Source organism: Gadus morhua, unplaced genomic scaffold, assembly GCF_902167405.1.
Source record: "Gadus morhua unplaced genomic scaffold, gadMor3.0, whole genome shotgun sequence".
NCBI classification, from domain to species: Eukaryota; Metazoa; Chordata; class Actinopteri; order Gadiformes; family Gadidae; genus Gadus; species Gadus morhua.
In genome coordinates this window covers 2,564-18,846 of record NW_021963955.1, presented here as the reverse complement: position 1 = coordinate 18,846, position 16,283 = coordinate 2,564, and the positions used below count along the sequence as shown (strand labels likewise).

The 16,283-nt window shown below is 40.6% G+C and overlaps 1 long non-coding RNA gene across 1 annotated transcript; it reads right to left on the bottom strand.

The window, feature by feature from the left end:
• Positions 1-7,926: 7,926 nt before the first annotated feature.
• On the bottom strand, positions 7,927-15,941 carry LOC115538223 (uncharacterized). The gene is made up of 4 exons (XR_003975171.1): positions 15,838-15,941; positions 15,016-15,069; positions 13,474-13,515; positions 7,927-9,043 (listed from the first exon to the last, which is right to left on the bottom strand). It is a non-coding gene; the product is annotated as an uncharacterized LOC115538223 (long non-coding RNA).
• Between the last annotated feature and the right edge of the window lie 342 nt (positions 15,942-16,283).

Here is a 16,283-nt window from a genome sequence, read left to right as displayed (position 1 = left end):
TCGACCACATTTAAACATGTAAACCCTATCGACCACATTTAAACATGTAAACCCCTCTCGACCATATTCAAACACTATCGACCACATTTAAACTAACGACCACATTTAAATGATCGACCATATTTAAACACTATCGACCACATTTAAACACTATCGACCATATTTAAACACTATCGACCACATTCAAACCCTATCGACCACATTTAAACCCTATCGACCACATTTAACCCTATCAACCATATTTAAAGACTATCGACCACATTCAAACACTATCGACCACATTTAAACACTATCGCCCACAATTAAACACTATAGACCATATTTAAACACTATCAACCATATTTAAACACTATCCACCACATTTAAACACTATCGACCACATTCAAACACTATCGACCATATTTAAACACTATCAACCATATTTACACGCTATCGACCACATTCAAATACTATCGACCACATTTAAACCCTATCGCCCACATTTAAACACCATCGCCCACATTTAAACACCATCGCCCACATTTAAACCCTATCGCCCACATTTAAACACTATCGACCACATTTAAACACTATCGACCATATTTAAACACTATCGACCACATGTAAACACTAGCGACCATATTTAAACACTCACACAATTTGATATATATCACTATATATATATATATATATATATATAGATATAGATTTGTGCTGATTATATTATTACGATCTATCCTTGTATTTAAATTGCGGATCCCCATAAAGGGTATAAATTGCCATCCCCGTATTGGGTTCCAATAGGTTGACTGACTCTCCGTCCATCCTTCGTATCATCTGCTGTTCCAGCGCCAGACAAACGGCGGTGATACTACCGACGGAAAAAGCCGTTACGTCCCATTGTTTGGAGTGAAAGCAGTTTCTCCCTATCCATATAATATATATATATATATAGATCTACACATATAAATAGTTTATAAAAGAATTAAAAGTTTACAAAAACACACTTAAATTACTTAAATGACTAAAAACAACGCAACACGCACGGAGCTACTGGATAAGCGTCCTACTCGCGTCGGCGCCATGGCAACCTTTATTGATTTATGGAGAGCAGTGCTGACACGTCTCACTGCTATTGTGCAGTCACTGGCAGTTTGAAATTTGTCTCTAAGCGGACACACAGAAACACTGTTCACACCATAAAATGGGAATTTTATGGTTGAACTTAGGGCTAGGTTTGATTACATTATGAAAGATCACCTTAACTGTGTTGAAAGAGGAACAGCAAGTCACAACATCTACCTAGGCCATCATGTGCAGAATGAGGTAATTGATTTGTTGAGCAGCAAAATCACATCTGCTATATTGGATGATATCAAGCAGGCAAAGTTTTTTTCAATAATTCTGGACGGCACCCCAGATATAAGCCACACAGAATAGTCGTCAGTGGTCATTAGAGTGGTGTCACTGATGGAGAAGCCCCATATCAAGGAACATTTTATGGGATTTTTGGAGGCAAAGGAGTCCACAGGCCAGCACTTGGCATCCATGATCCTGATGAGACTTGAGGAGCTGGGAATTCCTTTTGAAGAATGCAGAGGACAGTCATGTGGCAATGAGGCAAACATGAGGCAAAAATAAGGCACTTCAGGCTCTTAGAAAATAATCCGAGCTCTGTTTGTGCCATGTTGGGCGCATACATTTAATTTAGTTGTGTGTGATTCTGCTAAGGGATCTTAGCAGAATGAGCTACTTTGGTGTCCGGCAAAAGATTTACACATAATTTTCAGCCCCCACCCAAAAAAGGGCCATACTGAAGAATCATTTGAGCATCACCTTAAATATGTGGGCAGAAACAAGGTGGGCGAGCAATGTCAATAGTGTCGAGCCCATGAGGTACAAGGGGGCTGCCGTGAGAGAGGCTTCAATTGAGGTGAGAGACCACACCAAAGACCCTGCTATAAAGGCTGAGACCCAGTCTTTGTCTGAGGAAGTGGGGTCATACCGCTTCAGCATCTGCACGGTTGTCTGGTATGACATGCCATCTGCAATACAGCCTGTCAGCAAATTTATGCAGACTCCTAATATGCATGTGGACCTAGCTGTGCGTCTTCTGAAGAAGACTGAACGAGGTCTTAAGAGCTACAGGGCAAGTGGCTTTGTGACTGCACAGATGGCAGCCAAAGACCTTTGTGAAGAAATTAATGAGGAGGCTGTTTTAAAACAAAAATGGCTGAGGTCCATAAAGCACCACTTCTTATATGAATCTCATGATGAGCCGATCAGTGATGCACTTACGAAATTGGAGGTTGGATTCTTCAACGTTGTTGTTGATGCAGCCACGTCAGCCCTCAAGGAGAGGTTTTCCTCATTGGAAAATGTGGTTAACAAATTCTGGGTTTTGACCAATTTCCCAAGCCTCACAGATGAGGAACTGGCAGAGCAATGTGAGGCACTAGGCACCACACTGCACTTTGAAGTGCACTCTGATTTGGACAGTAGGAAATTAAAAACTTCCCTGACTTGCCATCAATAACCATGAGCCTCCTTGCGCTTATCTGTTTCATGCATGATAAGGAGCTATCGGAGATCTATCCTAACTTTTGGACTGCTCTCAGGATTGTACTTACTCTTCCAGTCACTGTGGCTCAAGCAGAGAGGAGCTTTTCAAAACTAAAATTGATCAAGTCATACCTTAGGTCAACCATGTCTCAGGTATGGCTCACTGACTGAGCTGATATGATATGATGATTTTGCATCAAGGAACGACAGAAAGGTTAGGTTTTAGCTTCTGTTTTCTGTTCTGGGTGCAATGGTGTAATAATTCACATTGTGCTATTTAGAATCTTTATTCAATATTTTATTTGTATATGTCAGTTAATATTTTTCCTTATTGTATCACTGCTCTTGTCAAATTTTGCGCTCGGAGTGGACTCACCCGGGGCGTAATTCAATGTAGAACCGCCATTGGTTCAGAGCATAAAAGCTATCACTCCCTGTGCCGCCTCAACGCACATGGTCTGAGACGGGCCACCAAGGACCGTGATCCCGGTCTCAATTAAGCTTGGAGCAATATACTGCTTTTCAAAGTCCCAATAATGGACTGGTGTGAACTTTGTTAAGCCCCTTGAGTGGGAAGCAAGACTCCTTCACTGCGCGTCGGTGTCCTGTTCGCCCTGTCGGGACTTATTTTCCCGATAATGACCGTACTATACATTATCCCTTACTTATACACGGCTCTTCTTAATGCTTTAGACTGCTCCATTCCATCAAGTGTTTTTTTTTGCCTCTGATTCATGTCATCTGTATCACTCTGCAGTCCAGTAACTTATCAACCCCAGCGTATTCGGTTGCTAAGCGACGTCAACAACTTTGGCGAAATATTTCTCTGCTGATCAACTCTACGAATGATAATAAATACATCAGAAAAAGACACACTGTGTGAAGTTATTTTTTTCGATTGGGCAAGTAGCCATTACTAATAATACCAATACTATTTGGCTGGGATGAGGAGGCATCAGACAATCAAGTCATTTTAGCCTGAATAAATAGGTAAAAAGCACCAGAGCAGGTTGCTAGTACCATGGACAGTATCAGAACGATAACCTGTTGAACTAAATGGATGTGGTAGGCTACACCACGGGATGCATCTGCAGAACACTGCCACATGAATAAAGGTAAGACGCGATATTTATTGCTTAAAGGTCCATTGACATGAAAATCTCACTTTATGAGGTTTTCTAACATAAATATGAGTTCCCCTAGCCTGCCTATGGTCCCCCAATGGCTAAAACTTGCGTTTGGTGTAAAACGAGCACTAGCTGTTCTGCTCGCCTTTGAAAAAACGGAGGCTCAAGTCCGCTGATTTGGAATGTCTGTATTCATGACGTCATCAGGAATCTCAGCTCCTCCCCTTACTCTGCCTCGCCCGCCCAGAGACGTTGGCCTGCCAATGAGACTCGACCGTGCTAGCACCACGTGTGTGTGTGTGTGTGTGTGTGTGTGTGTGTGTGTGTGTGTGTGTGTGTGTGTGTGTGTGTGTGAATACACACACTGTAACGCAAGTGTTTCTTGTCGGTTCTTTGACGTGTCTTGTATTTCCACAACGAGACTGTTGTGGGGGTTATCTGAGCCATGGTTGAGAAGGAATTGGGGGAAAGGAACTTTGGCTTTGACTGGCTGAAGTACATGAACTGCGTCATGCCACCGGTTGCCGCGAGGCACCATCGCCCGGCAGTATGGCAAGCCATCCCCGCCAGAAAACGGAATCATTTAGACGCGTATCACCTTCATTACGCCGTAAAAAACGCCGTAAAATGTAGACAAACGCCGTCAAATACGCCGTCATGCGCAAAAAAGCGCCGCTTTTTACGCCGCAATTGAGCCTTTCAAGAGCGCACGTAAAAAGCGCAGTTTTGAACATCAAACCGCGTGTAAAATACGGCGCTTTTGTGCACATCACGTTTCTCTAGTATGCTAATAATCTCCGCCCTTCTTTTCTCTCAGCCAATGCATTTGAAGTGTTTGCGCCCAATCGCTGAACAAGACAAGCAGACCAAATCAGTTCAACACAGATCTCCTCTCATTTGGCGTTAGTTGTAGCGTCATATTCATATAGATATATATATTAGTAAATGCAGTTTCAACGTTGTGATAACCGTGGTCCAATCGATAGAGACGCTTGCTATGTAGGGAAGAGGTTGTCGGATCGAATCCATTTATTGTCAGATTTGTGCTTTTGTCAGATGGTCACGCTTTTATGATCGCAATGCTTTTTAGTCCGCAAGCCAGACCTCCTGTGTTACGAGTTCCAAATTCAATGCCTTTTTAGTCAGCCAGCCAGATCATCTAGGTGTCTTGTTACACGCTTTATACGTTAATTATATTAAAATTATTACAGCCATGGAGCCTTTATTTTCGCGGTGTTATCGTAACATCCTCTCTTGTTCAATCGATATACACAGTGGAAAGGAGTGAGAGGGAGCCATAGAGAGAGGCACTGATGAACTGGGGAGCCATGCTCTAACAACGTTCAGAGGCTTGTAACACTCTACTGAGTCTGACACAGTGCTTAAATGGGCTCTGGAGACGCAGGAATGTTGTTGGATTCAACTATTTGTGCATGGAAGCAAAAAAATATCTCCCCATCAAGCCCAACAGCAGAGTAGCCTACGAAAAGAATAGACTGATATGAATGCTTCAAATATTAAAACCCGATTGATTAGGCCTATGCCGACATAATATCAGTCCTAATCCTGAACGCACCGTACGTACATTTTTCACGGCATTTTCCCCCAGACAGACAGACACTTTATTTACCCCAAACTAACTTTCATAATCCAGCAGGTTACACAATACAAATAACTCTTACACAAATACAGAGAGCCTATACAGTAGGCTAATACAGCACCCACCTCAGCAAAAGGTAAAATGTAAAAATAATATATAAGCTACATTTAAAATACAGATGCCGTAGCCTACATAAAAATACAGATGCCACATGAAATTTGAAAATAGGATGCAAATATGCAAAACTAGGATATAACTAGGCTATAATGAGAATACTTGGTTAACTTACATCTGTGCAATGACGATCCTCCTAATTTAAATTAGTTAGATGGAAAGATTTTTGTCTATGGAATGATCCTGTCACTTTACTGCCACACATTGTGTGTGTCAGTAAAGTGATGAGGTAGGAGAATCTGTGTATGGTTCGTTCTTTGAATATTCAGATTTATAACAAAATCAGAAAAAACAATTAACAGGATTGTTTTTTGGTTTCTGATTTGGTTTTGAAACTGAAAAAGGGCAAAAGGAATAAACAAATAAACGGCATTTGATTTTGTGTTTGTGTGTTGGTTTTTAAAACCCGAAACAGAAAAACAAATAGGGCCTACAAAAATAGATACATTTATAGTTATAGGCTACACCAGAAGGCAGAACGCAGCGAAGAAAAAAGAGCCAACCACCTAAACCAGCAATAGACTGTCTAATTATATTTAGCCTTAGTTATGGCCGCACTTGAACCTTATGGTGATTTTATTCGTGAACTATTTGACACTGGAAAGACACGACGCGATCAGTACCGCTCTAAAGCATTCTGGTGCCCCAAAGTACTCCGTTATGATGGTGAGGAGGTTCTGTGTGGAGCACAACCTTCGAAGAAGAAATCTAGTTTCGCCGACTCCCATGGGAAACATAAAGCTGCCCATTGTAGAATGCGAGAGGCTCGATGGAACGTTTGAAACGTCTTTATATGTATTATTATTATTTATTTTTAAACAACCTCTTGCCTACAGAGCAAGCGTCTCTATCGATTGGGCCACGGCCACGGTGACCACACTGTAGGAACTCGATTTACTAATATATATCGATATGACGCTACAACTAACAACACATGAGAGGAGAACTCCTCAAAGCAGATCTGTGCTAAACTGATTTGGTCTGCTTGTCTTGTTCTGCGATTGGGCGCAAACACTTCAAATGCATTGGCTGAGAGAAAAGAAGGGCAGAGATTATTAGCATACTAGAGAGACGGCGTATTTTACGGCGTTGTGATGTGCACAAAAGCGCCGTATTTTACGCGCGGTTTGATGTTCAAAACTGCGCTTTTTACGCGTGCTCTTGAAAGGCTTAATTGCGGCATAAAAAGCGGCGCTTTTTGCGCATGACGGCGTATTTGACAGCGTTTTTCTACATTTTACGGCGTTTTTTACGGCGTAATGAAGGTGATACGTGCCTAAATGATGCCGTTTTCTGGCGGGGATGGCTTGCCAGCGGGCAGCCGGCAGCAGGCACCGCGTGGTTCAGTCGACTTCAGGTTGATGTGAAAGTGGAAGAACCAGAGACGTCGCAGAACCCGACAAAGTTGTTTGTGATTCATTATATCGTCTGGAGGCGCACACAGCTTTTGGCCGTGATAATATGTATTAAATGATATAGATTTCTATGTATTATATGATATTATTTAGATATAGAGCTCCAGGACTGTAACGCAAGTGTTGTACACTTCCTTGTTATTTGGATAACCTTTCTGTCGGACTCTCGTCTCTGGTATTTCTACAACGAGACTCGTATTGGGGGTTATCTCAGCCAAGGTTGAGAACGGAGGCGGAGGTGCCTAAGCGCTGCCCGGCAACGATCCCTTTCTCCTCCTTGTCGCGGTTCAGTCTACTTCACATTGATGAGGACGTTGAAGAACCAGGAACGTCGGAGAACCCAACGCGGTCGTTTGAGATTCATAATATCGGCTCACACAGCTTTTGGCCGTTTTAATATATATTATATGATATAGATATCTATGTAGGCTATATGATAATATTTAGATATAGAGCTCGAGGACTCCCGTGTGTTCTAGAATATTTACAGAACACGGCTAAAGGCTGTGTGCGCCTCGCCATTGCGATACATCCACTGTAAACAGAGCGCATGGTACCGTGGCTGCAAGCTGCTCAGGGCCACACCCCCACCCTCCTCCTTGACCCGCCTCGCTCCTCCTCATTTGCATTATAGCTACAGACACCAAAACAGCGCATTTGGGGGAAGCTCAATGTGCGACTGGCTCGGAGTGGCTGTAACTCTGCACCACGGCTGAATTTCGGGAACGTCTTTGAATACTGTGTTAGTTGCCTACTAATACCTATATTAAAGAATACATAAAATAGCATGTCATGGGACCTTTAAGATTTGCTGGGGCTGTGGCGAGGTCTTTTGTGTTTTTTGCACTCAAGTGGTCGGCTGCTGAGTCACTCTCTTGTTGACACATGGTGACTTTTGGTCATTCTGGCTTTCCTTGAATTCTGGAATAATTGTGGGGAGGGAGTGCATGAGTTTTGGTCAGAATGCCTGATTTAGGCTAGTTTTGATGTGTTGTGAATTGAGAACAGCCAGCTCATGATGTGATACAGCGTTCAGCTGTGCAACAAATATTTTTTTCTTTTTCAATCTTGACGTTTGGCCCTTCTGAACTTAAACACGCAGTTAAATCCCTTTCCTAGCTCCTCTTGTTTATGTTGTTAGCTTAGCCATATCATGTCACGTTGTCAACATTGGATACATGGAGCACAACATAGTGGGTCATATATCCGATATGCGTTTACTAAATAAAACGTGCCAGACAGATTTTGTATACATTTTATTCCTTAGTAATCAGCTACATGGGTATGCCGTCTTTCAGAACCTTTCATTTCGGCACTAAAGAGAGAAAAAAGAGTGCATCCTCATTGTACCCAGCACTTCTGAAAATGCACCTCCGAATGCGTCTCTGTCCCCAGCACATTTCAAACCAAACTGACGCCCATGGTCATAGGGAACCACAGACATATTTAAGGAGCTGCATTCCTTCCTTCGGGGGAAGAGTGACTTCAAAACAAACACCAGTTAGGACAAACACAGCCACATTTGTAATTGTGAGTATAATGGCAAATAGATGAAAATAACTAAATTTATGTAGGATTGTTTCTATATTTCCAGGTTACATCCCACCTGTCAAGGCTGGTGGACAAGATCAAGAAATACAGTCCATCACTTACAGAAGAGGATCAGCTTCTCAACTCTAGGGCAAGAACCCATTCACTCAGAACCTTGAGACAAGCCTGCCAGAAACCTCTGTGTTGAGTCTTCTGGAAGAACTGTTCCAGACCTCTTCGGACTCCAACAAAATCTCTACAAGGAATGTTTCTTTGAAGTGCGACCAATCTTAAATGTGTCTAAAGGTACGGCCACACTGAGCACGTAACGCACGTAGGATTACGCGGGTAATGTGCCTAACCTGCCGCTTGATCATTGTGTGTCACAAAAATGGTTCAACACGCCTAACACGCCTACGCAGCTAGATGAGCCCGCCCAAAAATTATTTTAGCGTGTGTAACGCATCTAAAGCAATGGTTCCCTATGCAAAAATTGAGATTTTCTACGCCTCTAACGCGCGCAAGGCGTTCAGTGTGGCCGTACCTTTAGAGAAGAGTGGAGTTGTAGAAGTCCCTGTGGATAAGTTCTTGTTCTGTGAGCCTACCTTCAAAAGACGCTGGTTCTTGGTTCGGAATTCCTCGAGGTCTTTGATCTCCTACAAAATAAATAAGAAGCCCAGTCTCACTACACTTGTTAAGTGACAGAAAGTGAGATTTACGAGTCAGGAATGTTGTATTAACTTCGTTGGAAATGACACAGATGTTAAAGGATTCGGTCGGTTAAGACCCCAGGTAAATTGCTGATATTGTCTGTGTTATCTTGATAGTGTTTTCTAGCTCCGGTAGCTGTGTCTATGTTTTGTTCACATAAGCGGATGTAAACTGCCTTGGCTTGGTGGCTTTCTCCAATAGGGCTCACAAACTAACAGTTAGGTATTCACTAGTTTGCTACTCACATAGTAACTGTGGATACCAATTTTATTTGTACTGCTATTATTGATTGATTTTTTTAATTCAAAAGCTTATATCTCAGGCCCTGAATGCAAAAAAGTTGTAACATTTCTCAAACATTACGTATCACAGTCACAGCTTATGGCTGAGTCTAGCATTGCAACTCCCTGGTTTTAAGGGTATTCAAGGGCCCTCGGTTATTGTAGGCCGTCAGCCCGCAAGTTTGTCTTGATCTATACACAGAGAGTGAATGAAATTTATATTATTTTACATTTTCTAGGAAATGTAAGATTCAAGAACGCTGACTTCTCACTCTCAGCAGTCTCTTCGTCTGTAAGCATTGGAACTCAATTGGAGGTCAATTGACCGCCAAACTAGCGGTATCAGACCTCGTTTAAACGTTGACTATGTTACACCACAACATAGTCAATGTCAACAATTCACGACAAACTGTCCATATCCTTAAAGGACAGATAGATAGTTAATGATATAACAAGACATAAATTAAAAATCATGTGTTGCTGCCAATGCCTATTTACAGATAGCAAGAAAAAGGATACTTGAGAGAGAGTGAACGCATCATCAAAAAGGTTTCATGTGTTGGCAGTAAACACAACACAAATTGGTATCTGCCAGTTGGCTACTGGCTCCACAACATTTTTTATTTTGGCAGCATCTTTCATTCCTTGAACAGCTGTCAACGGTTTAAAAGTGAACATTGGTACACTTTAAATTAAGGTCCTTGTAATAAGCCTAAGTTAATAGGTAATAAGACCCTTATTATATGCTTATTAACATTAATTGGTGTAAAGACTATAAGTGTTAATAATGACATAATAAACATGTTTATTGTGAGATATAGGACTTTTATAAGCACTTATAAGAAACTTCTTAACTATTTATTGATTGCTTAATGACATTAATAATGGTCTAACGAGTTTATTTTAGTTGTTAATATACACATTACAAACCCATTAATTGATTCTTACTAACACACATCTTGAGTGAGTGTGATCTGTTTTGTGAGTCATATCAGATTGTTTAAAAAAGACAGGAACAAGCACAGTAAACATTGGGAAGAGGTCCGAACTGGAGGATGACTCTTCTGGTAAGTTTAATAATGTAATGGTTAGGGGTGTGCCAAATAATCGTCATGACAATGCATCGCGATTCTAATTTTCACGATCTACTGCATCGTTTGTTGACGCCAAGAATCGATTATTGATTTAAAAAAATTAATATTTTTTTTTTATATAGTTTTATAAAGCCTATTCACTTTTTGTGGCATCAGTTTGTCCTCTTATGTTTATGAAATTATATTGTTGTTATAATGGCAGCTACTTCCAAAAGGGGAAATGTTTGAATGTTTTCATTTCATTGGTTTAAAGGACAACTGAGGCCATGTAAACGGCACTGATTATCCTTATTTTGTTATTTTAAGTTTTATAGATCCTTAGCACTTCTTGTCAGTGTGTCCAGTAATAGTCGTTTCAATAAATACAGCTATGTATGAATTGAGTTGCTTTGAGTTATCAATTGAACACACTATCCAGATCATACACAGCCAGTCAGCCACTGGTAATGGATTAATTTTTTTTTTAACAGTGTTCAGTGAAAATTCGCAATGCATCGCAATGCATCGCAATAATTCAAGTATCGCGATGCATCGTGATAGAATCGCATCGTGGCATGTGAATCGTGATACGAATCGAATCGTGACTTCTTTGGCAATACCCACCCCTAGTAATGGTATAGTAGCGTTAACTTGTTCTAGCTAGCCAACTGTTCCCTAGCAAACTTGAACTGAAATTACTTTCTTTCAGAGGCTATGGCGTACTACATTTCAGCTAACGTATAGCTTATGCTATCATTCAATACTAGGTAACCAAATGTATCTAATTCTTACAGTTGTGTCATGAATTCATGTCTAAATTGCTTAAAGAGATACTTCACCGGTAGGAATATGAAGGTTTTATGAATTAAATAATTCAATGTATTATAAACGTGAAAAAAAAATTGAAATCGGTTCATCCTAGCCTGAAAAAAGGCAGAAAGAGTGTTTTCATGGTCTCTCTGGCTCAAAGTAAGAAAACCTCCAACTACCACAGTGCATTGCGCTCGCTGCCCCGCCCACCTGTTTCCGGTCTCCCTTCCCCCTCAATCCCCCTCAGTACGCGAGCTCCCGCCCCCTCTCATTCCTTATTGGTGGAAAAATTGGCGGCAAATTTGCCACCAAAAGTGTGTTGTAGTCCTCGGCCCTTCTAGCAGGACAAGAGGTTTCTCCCGAAATGACGTCAAACGCATCATTTGACGTCATTTCGGGAGAAAATTAGATGAGAAAAAATGGGCCAAGGGGAGACTGGTTTGGACTGATATTTATTGATATATTTATTTATATTACAATAGCGATTTTATAATGATAGAACCCCGGTTCTAAATGGGTTAAGTATCCCTTTAATTGTAACCTGTCTGCTAATTGTCTACTGTGGTCATTGTTCTTTGTGTTTCTTTATACAGTAACAAGAAAGACCAGCCAGAGAAAACCTCAACAATCCCCCGAGGCCAAATTTTATTTTTTTTTCTTTCTATAGAACTGTCATAAAGTGTGTTTTTGTATTTACATTATACGTGTTTTTTTTTACTTCCCATTGATCAACCTTGACAACATATAGTACTCTTAGCTGTTGATAAGTGTATATTAAGTGTAAGATTAAAGACTTATTAACCTGAACAAGCATTGTTCCCACTTTAGATCCCGTACAGGAAAAAGGCATAATTTACTGTTTAATAAAGGACTTTTCCCAATTTAGATCCCGAATCTGCAAAATGCATTATTAACTGTTTAACAATTAAGCGAATAAGAATTGTTCCCGCTTTAAATCCCGTACCTGCAAAATGCATAATTAGCAGTTTAGTAAAGGATTTATTAACCTTAATAAGCATTGTTAAACTTTAGTAAAGGATTAACAATGACATAATAGGTAAGTTAGTAAAAGTCAATAGATGGGTTTGTAATGTGTTTATTAACAAATATAAGAAACTCATAAGACTATTATTCATGTTATTTAGCAATCAATAAATAGTTAACAAGTTTCTTATAAGTGCTTATAATAATTCAATTTCTGTTGAGAACAATTATATTTCTAAGTTATCCGTGAAATTAATAATTATAATTAGGGGTGTAACGGTACACAAAAGTCACGGTTCGGTACGTACCTCGGTTTTTAAGTCACGGTACGGTACAGTTAATAGTTAAGGGGAAAATTGAAAAAAAATGTTTTTTTCTCAACCATTGAGAATGACCGTAGATAAGCAGCAATGAAAACACCAATAAGCTTGGTAATGTAATTTGCATTTCTGAATTCCCAGACAGGGGTTGTTGAAATAGTGTTGCGAGCTGGGTTGCACAGCTCGTTTTTTTTTTCTTTCACAGCAACGGTGATAGTAACACCTGGATGGTGCCTTTTCAAATGTGTGTGCATGTTAAAGTGCTGTACGTGGACACGTAGAGCCCTCTCCATGGCCGGAGAGCCTGTCGGAGACCCTCTCCGTAGCTTACGTGCGTATCCGATATTTTTTAACTATCCGTCGACGCCATGGACCTATTGGTCGACACAAGGGAGACAGCAAGGGCTGTGATTGGTCCTCTAACAAAATCATTCCTGAATCACTTCTCCGGTTTGACTTTGCACCTTAATTACTATGTACATCGTTTACTTTGCACCTTAAGGACGAATAAAAAACCAAATAAGATTATAAAAGCTTTGGAAGTTTATTTACAACACTGCTTACATGATTTGTAGTCAACATATAAGATAGATCGGGCGGCGAATTGCATTGATTATCCGACATCCCGACAGAGGGCTGCTGAGGGGTCTCCGTAGTTATGGAGTCGGATTACGGAGTTGGAGTACTGTACTTTGGCTAAACGGTCCAGTTGGAACCCCCAACTTCAAGTTTTAAATTCTGCATCGCAAAACAAGCCTTTACATTCGCCGTATTAACGCTATGTATGCCACATTTACGAACCGCGGTACACCTCTGTAACCGCACCGAAGTGCCTGTACGGTACAAATATGTGTACCGTTATACACCTAATTATAATATAACATAGTGTGAAAGAGTGTGTTTGTACCTTATCCAAGTTTTCAAGTTTTTCAACTGTGGTTGGCTTTGTCTGAACAGAAGATGGAGAAAAAAACAAGAATGGGGCATATACGTATAGAGATAGATAGATACATAGATGCTACAACAGAGAAATACAAACATTGGCTGGGCTGGGAACATCAGATCATTTTGGGATTACTTCTTTTGAATGTTACACAACATATACATTAACACATATTCAATATTAACATTTCAGACCTGAAGTAGGGCTGGGCGATATATCGAATATATGCGATGTATCGCAAGATGTTCTCCGGGGGATGTATAAAATGCCCCTGTCGCGAACATCGAATACAAATTGGCACGCAATGTTTCTTTTTGCCGCCGCCGGCATACTCGTTGTGCTTTCACGCGACGGGGCGACAAGATCTCATACAAAGTGAACGTAGGGACGCGTATGGGGCGACATTTTTATTCGTGCCACACTTTCGCTGTGCACAGGCGAGCCTATTCACGAGGATTTGTGGCGCGACAAATTTGCTCGAGTTGAAATATTTCAACTTTGATGCAAATTTCGCGTGATGGGCTTAGCGTGGGGAGCTCATAGGGATTGGGCTTCTCGGGGTTTGTTTAACGCACAGTGTTGCCTTCTCTCGCTCTTTTCTCTTCTGTGGCTCTCTAAACACACTCACTCCCCCCGCCCATTACGAGTCCACGAGATTCTCATGGACGCGCGTGTGTGACGTAGTCTGGAAGGCGCGCTGCTGTAGGTGTGTGTACCTCCGACCGGTGAGTGAGAACAGCCAGAGAGAGAAAAAAGGATGGAAACGGAGGATTTGGTTTCGAAAAAGAATAGCAGTGGATCCTTCGTCTGGCAGTGTATATATAATAATTATTATTCAAACTGTTAATAAATAATTAACGGTTTGAATAAATGCTGTGTTGGTAAATCTAACTTGCTGTGATTTTCCTTTTCTTATGTGCAAGTTCTAAATTGTTCCAATAGAAAGCACTAATGAGTTTAAACAATATGTTGTTTCATGTAATCTACATGCAGACTTATGTTTCAGTAATACTAGAATTATTACTGACGTAACATTATGCCAGACATGGTTGAATCGAGCATTTATGATGTGCTCTAGAGGAGATTCAAAATATATCGAGATATATATCGTGTATCGAGATATAGTAAAGAAATATCGAGATATTCATTTTAGCCCATATCGCCCAGCCCTAACCTGAAGTTACTTGAAACAACCAAGATTGAATAGAAAGACGGGACAATGTATTTATTGCACAATGGTAACCTCCAATTCTTATTTACCAGTTAAACACAGACTGAACACCAACACCCTTGACTATTTTCCCCTACTTCTGTTTCTATCTCTCCCTCATTAATCCCAATCCCTCTGACTCGGTATCGCTCACTTCCCAGTGTTGCTCAGAATAGAAGCTGGCTTCATTCCAGATAGGGTAAAGAGGTTTAATTTCTCCTCTAACAGAGCAAAACATGGGAACTGCTCACAATACAATGTAAATTGTATCTCTGCAGGCCCAAACTATTCCTTACCTTCCATCTGGATATGACAGCCCCCATATCTGCAGGTCGGCCGTTTTCTTTGAGCTTTTGATATCAAGAGTTTTAGTTAAATAAATTATAATCAACTAATTGACTTAATCATACATTTCATTGCATTTGTATCATAACATATTGAACAAGTAACAGTCATATCATTAAATGTAATGGCATAGGGGCCATTAATGGCCATTACATTGGATGATAACATAAGATTAGTGAACAATAATAATAGCTGCCCTCGTGATGTGTGAGGTTTTAAATTAATGACTGTCCGTTTATTAAATACTTATCACACATCTCAATAGCAGTTCATGTAGTTTGAAATGTATTTTAAGTTAGAAAGATAATCTTATTAGATATTTTACCGATATTGACGTCTGGTTATAGCGATTTTACCAAATACATGATCATCCCAACAGCAGAATACAAAGTGCCCTGAACAACAGCCCAACTAAACACTTCCATATGTCTGCAAATCCGTTCATATGTGTAAATGTGTACAGTAATGGGACTAGGGGGAACTATAGGGGGCTAGGGGGGACTAGAGGGGAACTAGAGGAGACTAGAGGGGACTTGGTGGGACTAGAGGGAACTAGGGGGGACTAGGTGGGACTAGAGGGAACTAGGGGGGACTAGAGGGACTAGTTGGGACTAAGTGACGGATTTAAGACAGCGCCTTAAACGGTCTGAGGTTAAACTTTAAACGGGACTAAATTAGACCTTAAATGGGACGAAAATAAGCCCTTAAACGGTATTTGCATGGCAGGCTGCTGCTTCAATATCTTCTATAGAATATAATCTAGACGTACTTACATTAGTGAGCACGGTACAGACAGAGTGACGGAAACACTGTCCGGACAAACTGACGGTCCAGACTGACAGCTTCAGCTAGCGGCGGAAAAACAACAGTGACGTAAATGTACTTCCGGTTCCAACGTGAGTTTTATCTTCCAAATACTGTATATATAGTATATATTATGTATGTAAATTAGAATGGCGCATTGGAAAAAATAAGAAACACTGAAGATAAATATTTAGGAAAAAGATATTCAGAGTTTTTACAAACACAATGAACTGTTTTGTCGGTAACCTGACGTCAGCAACGCGTTGACGTCATATTCAAGCGCCATGGAGGGAGATTCAAGTGTCTTCTCTCTCCAACTAACTCCAGTCAGGTAAAACACGGATTAATACCATTAGAGACGATATAAACTGCTGCTGTGACAACACCTCACTAATACTAAATCAGTTAAAAAATA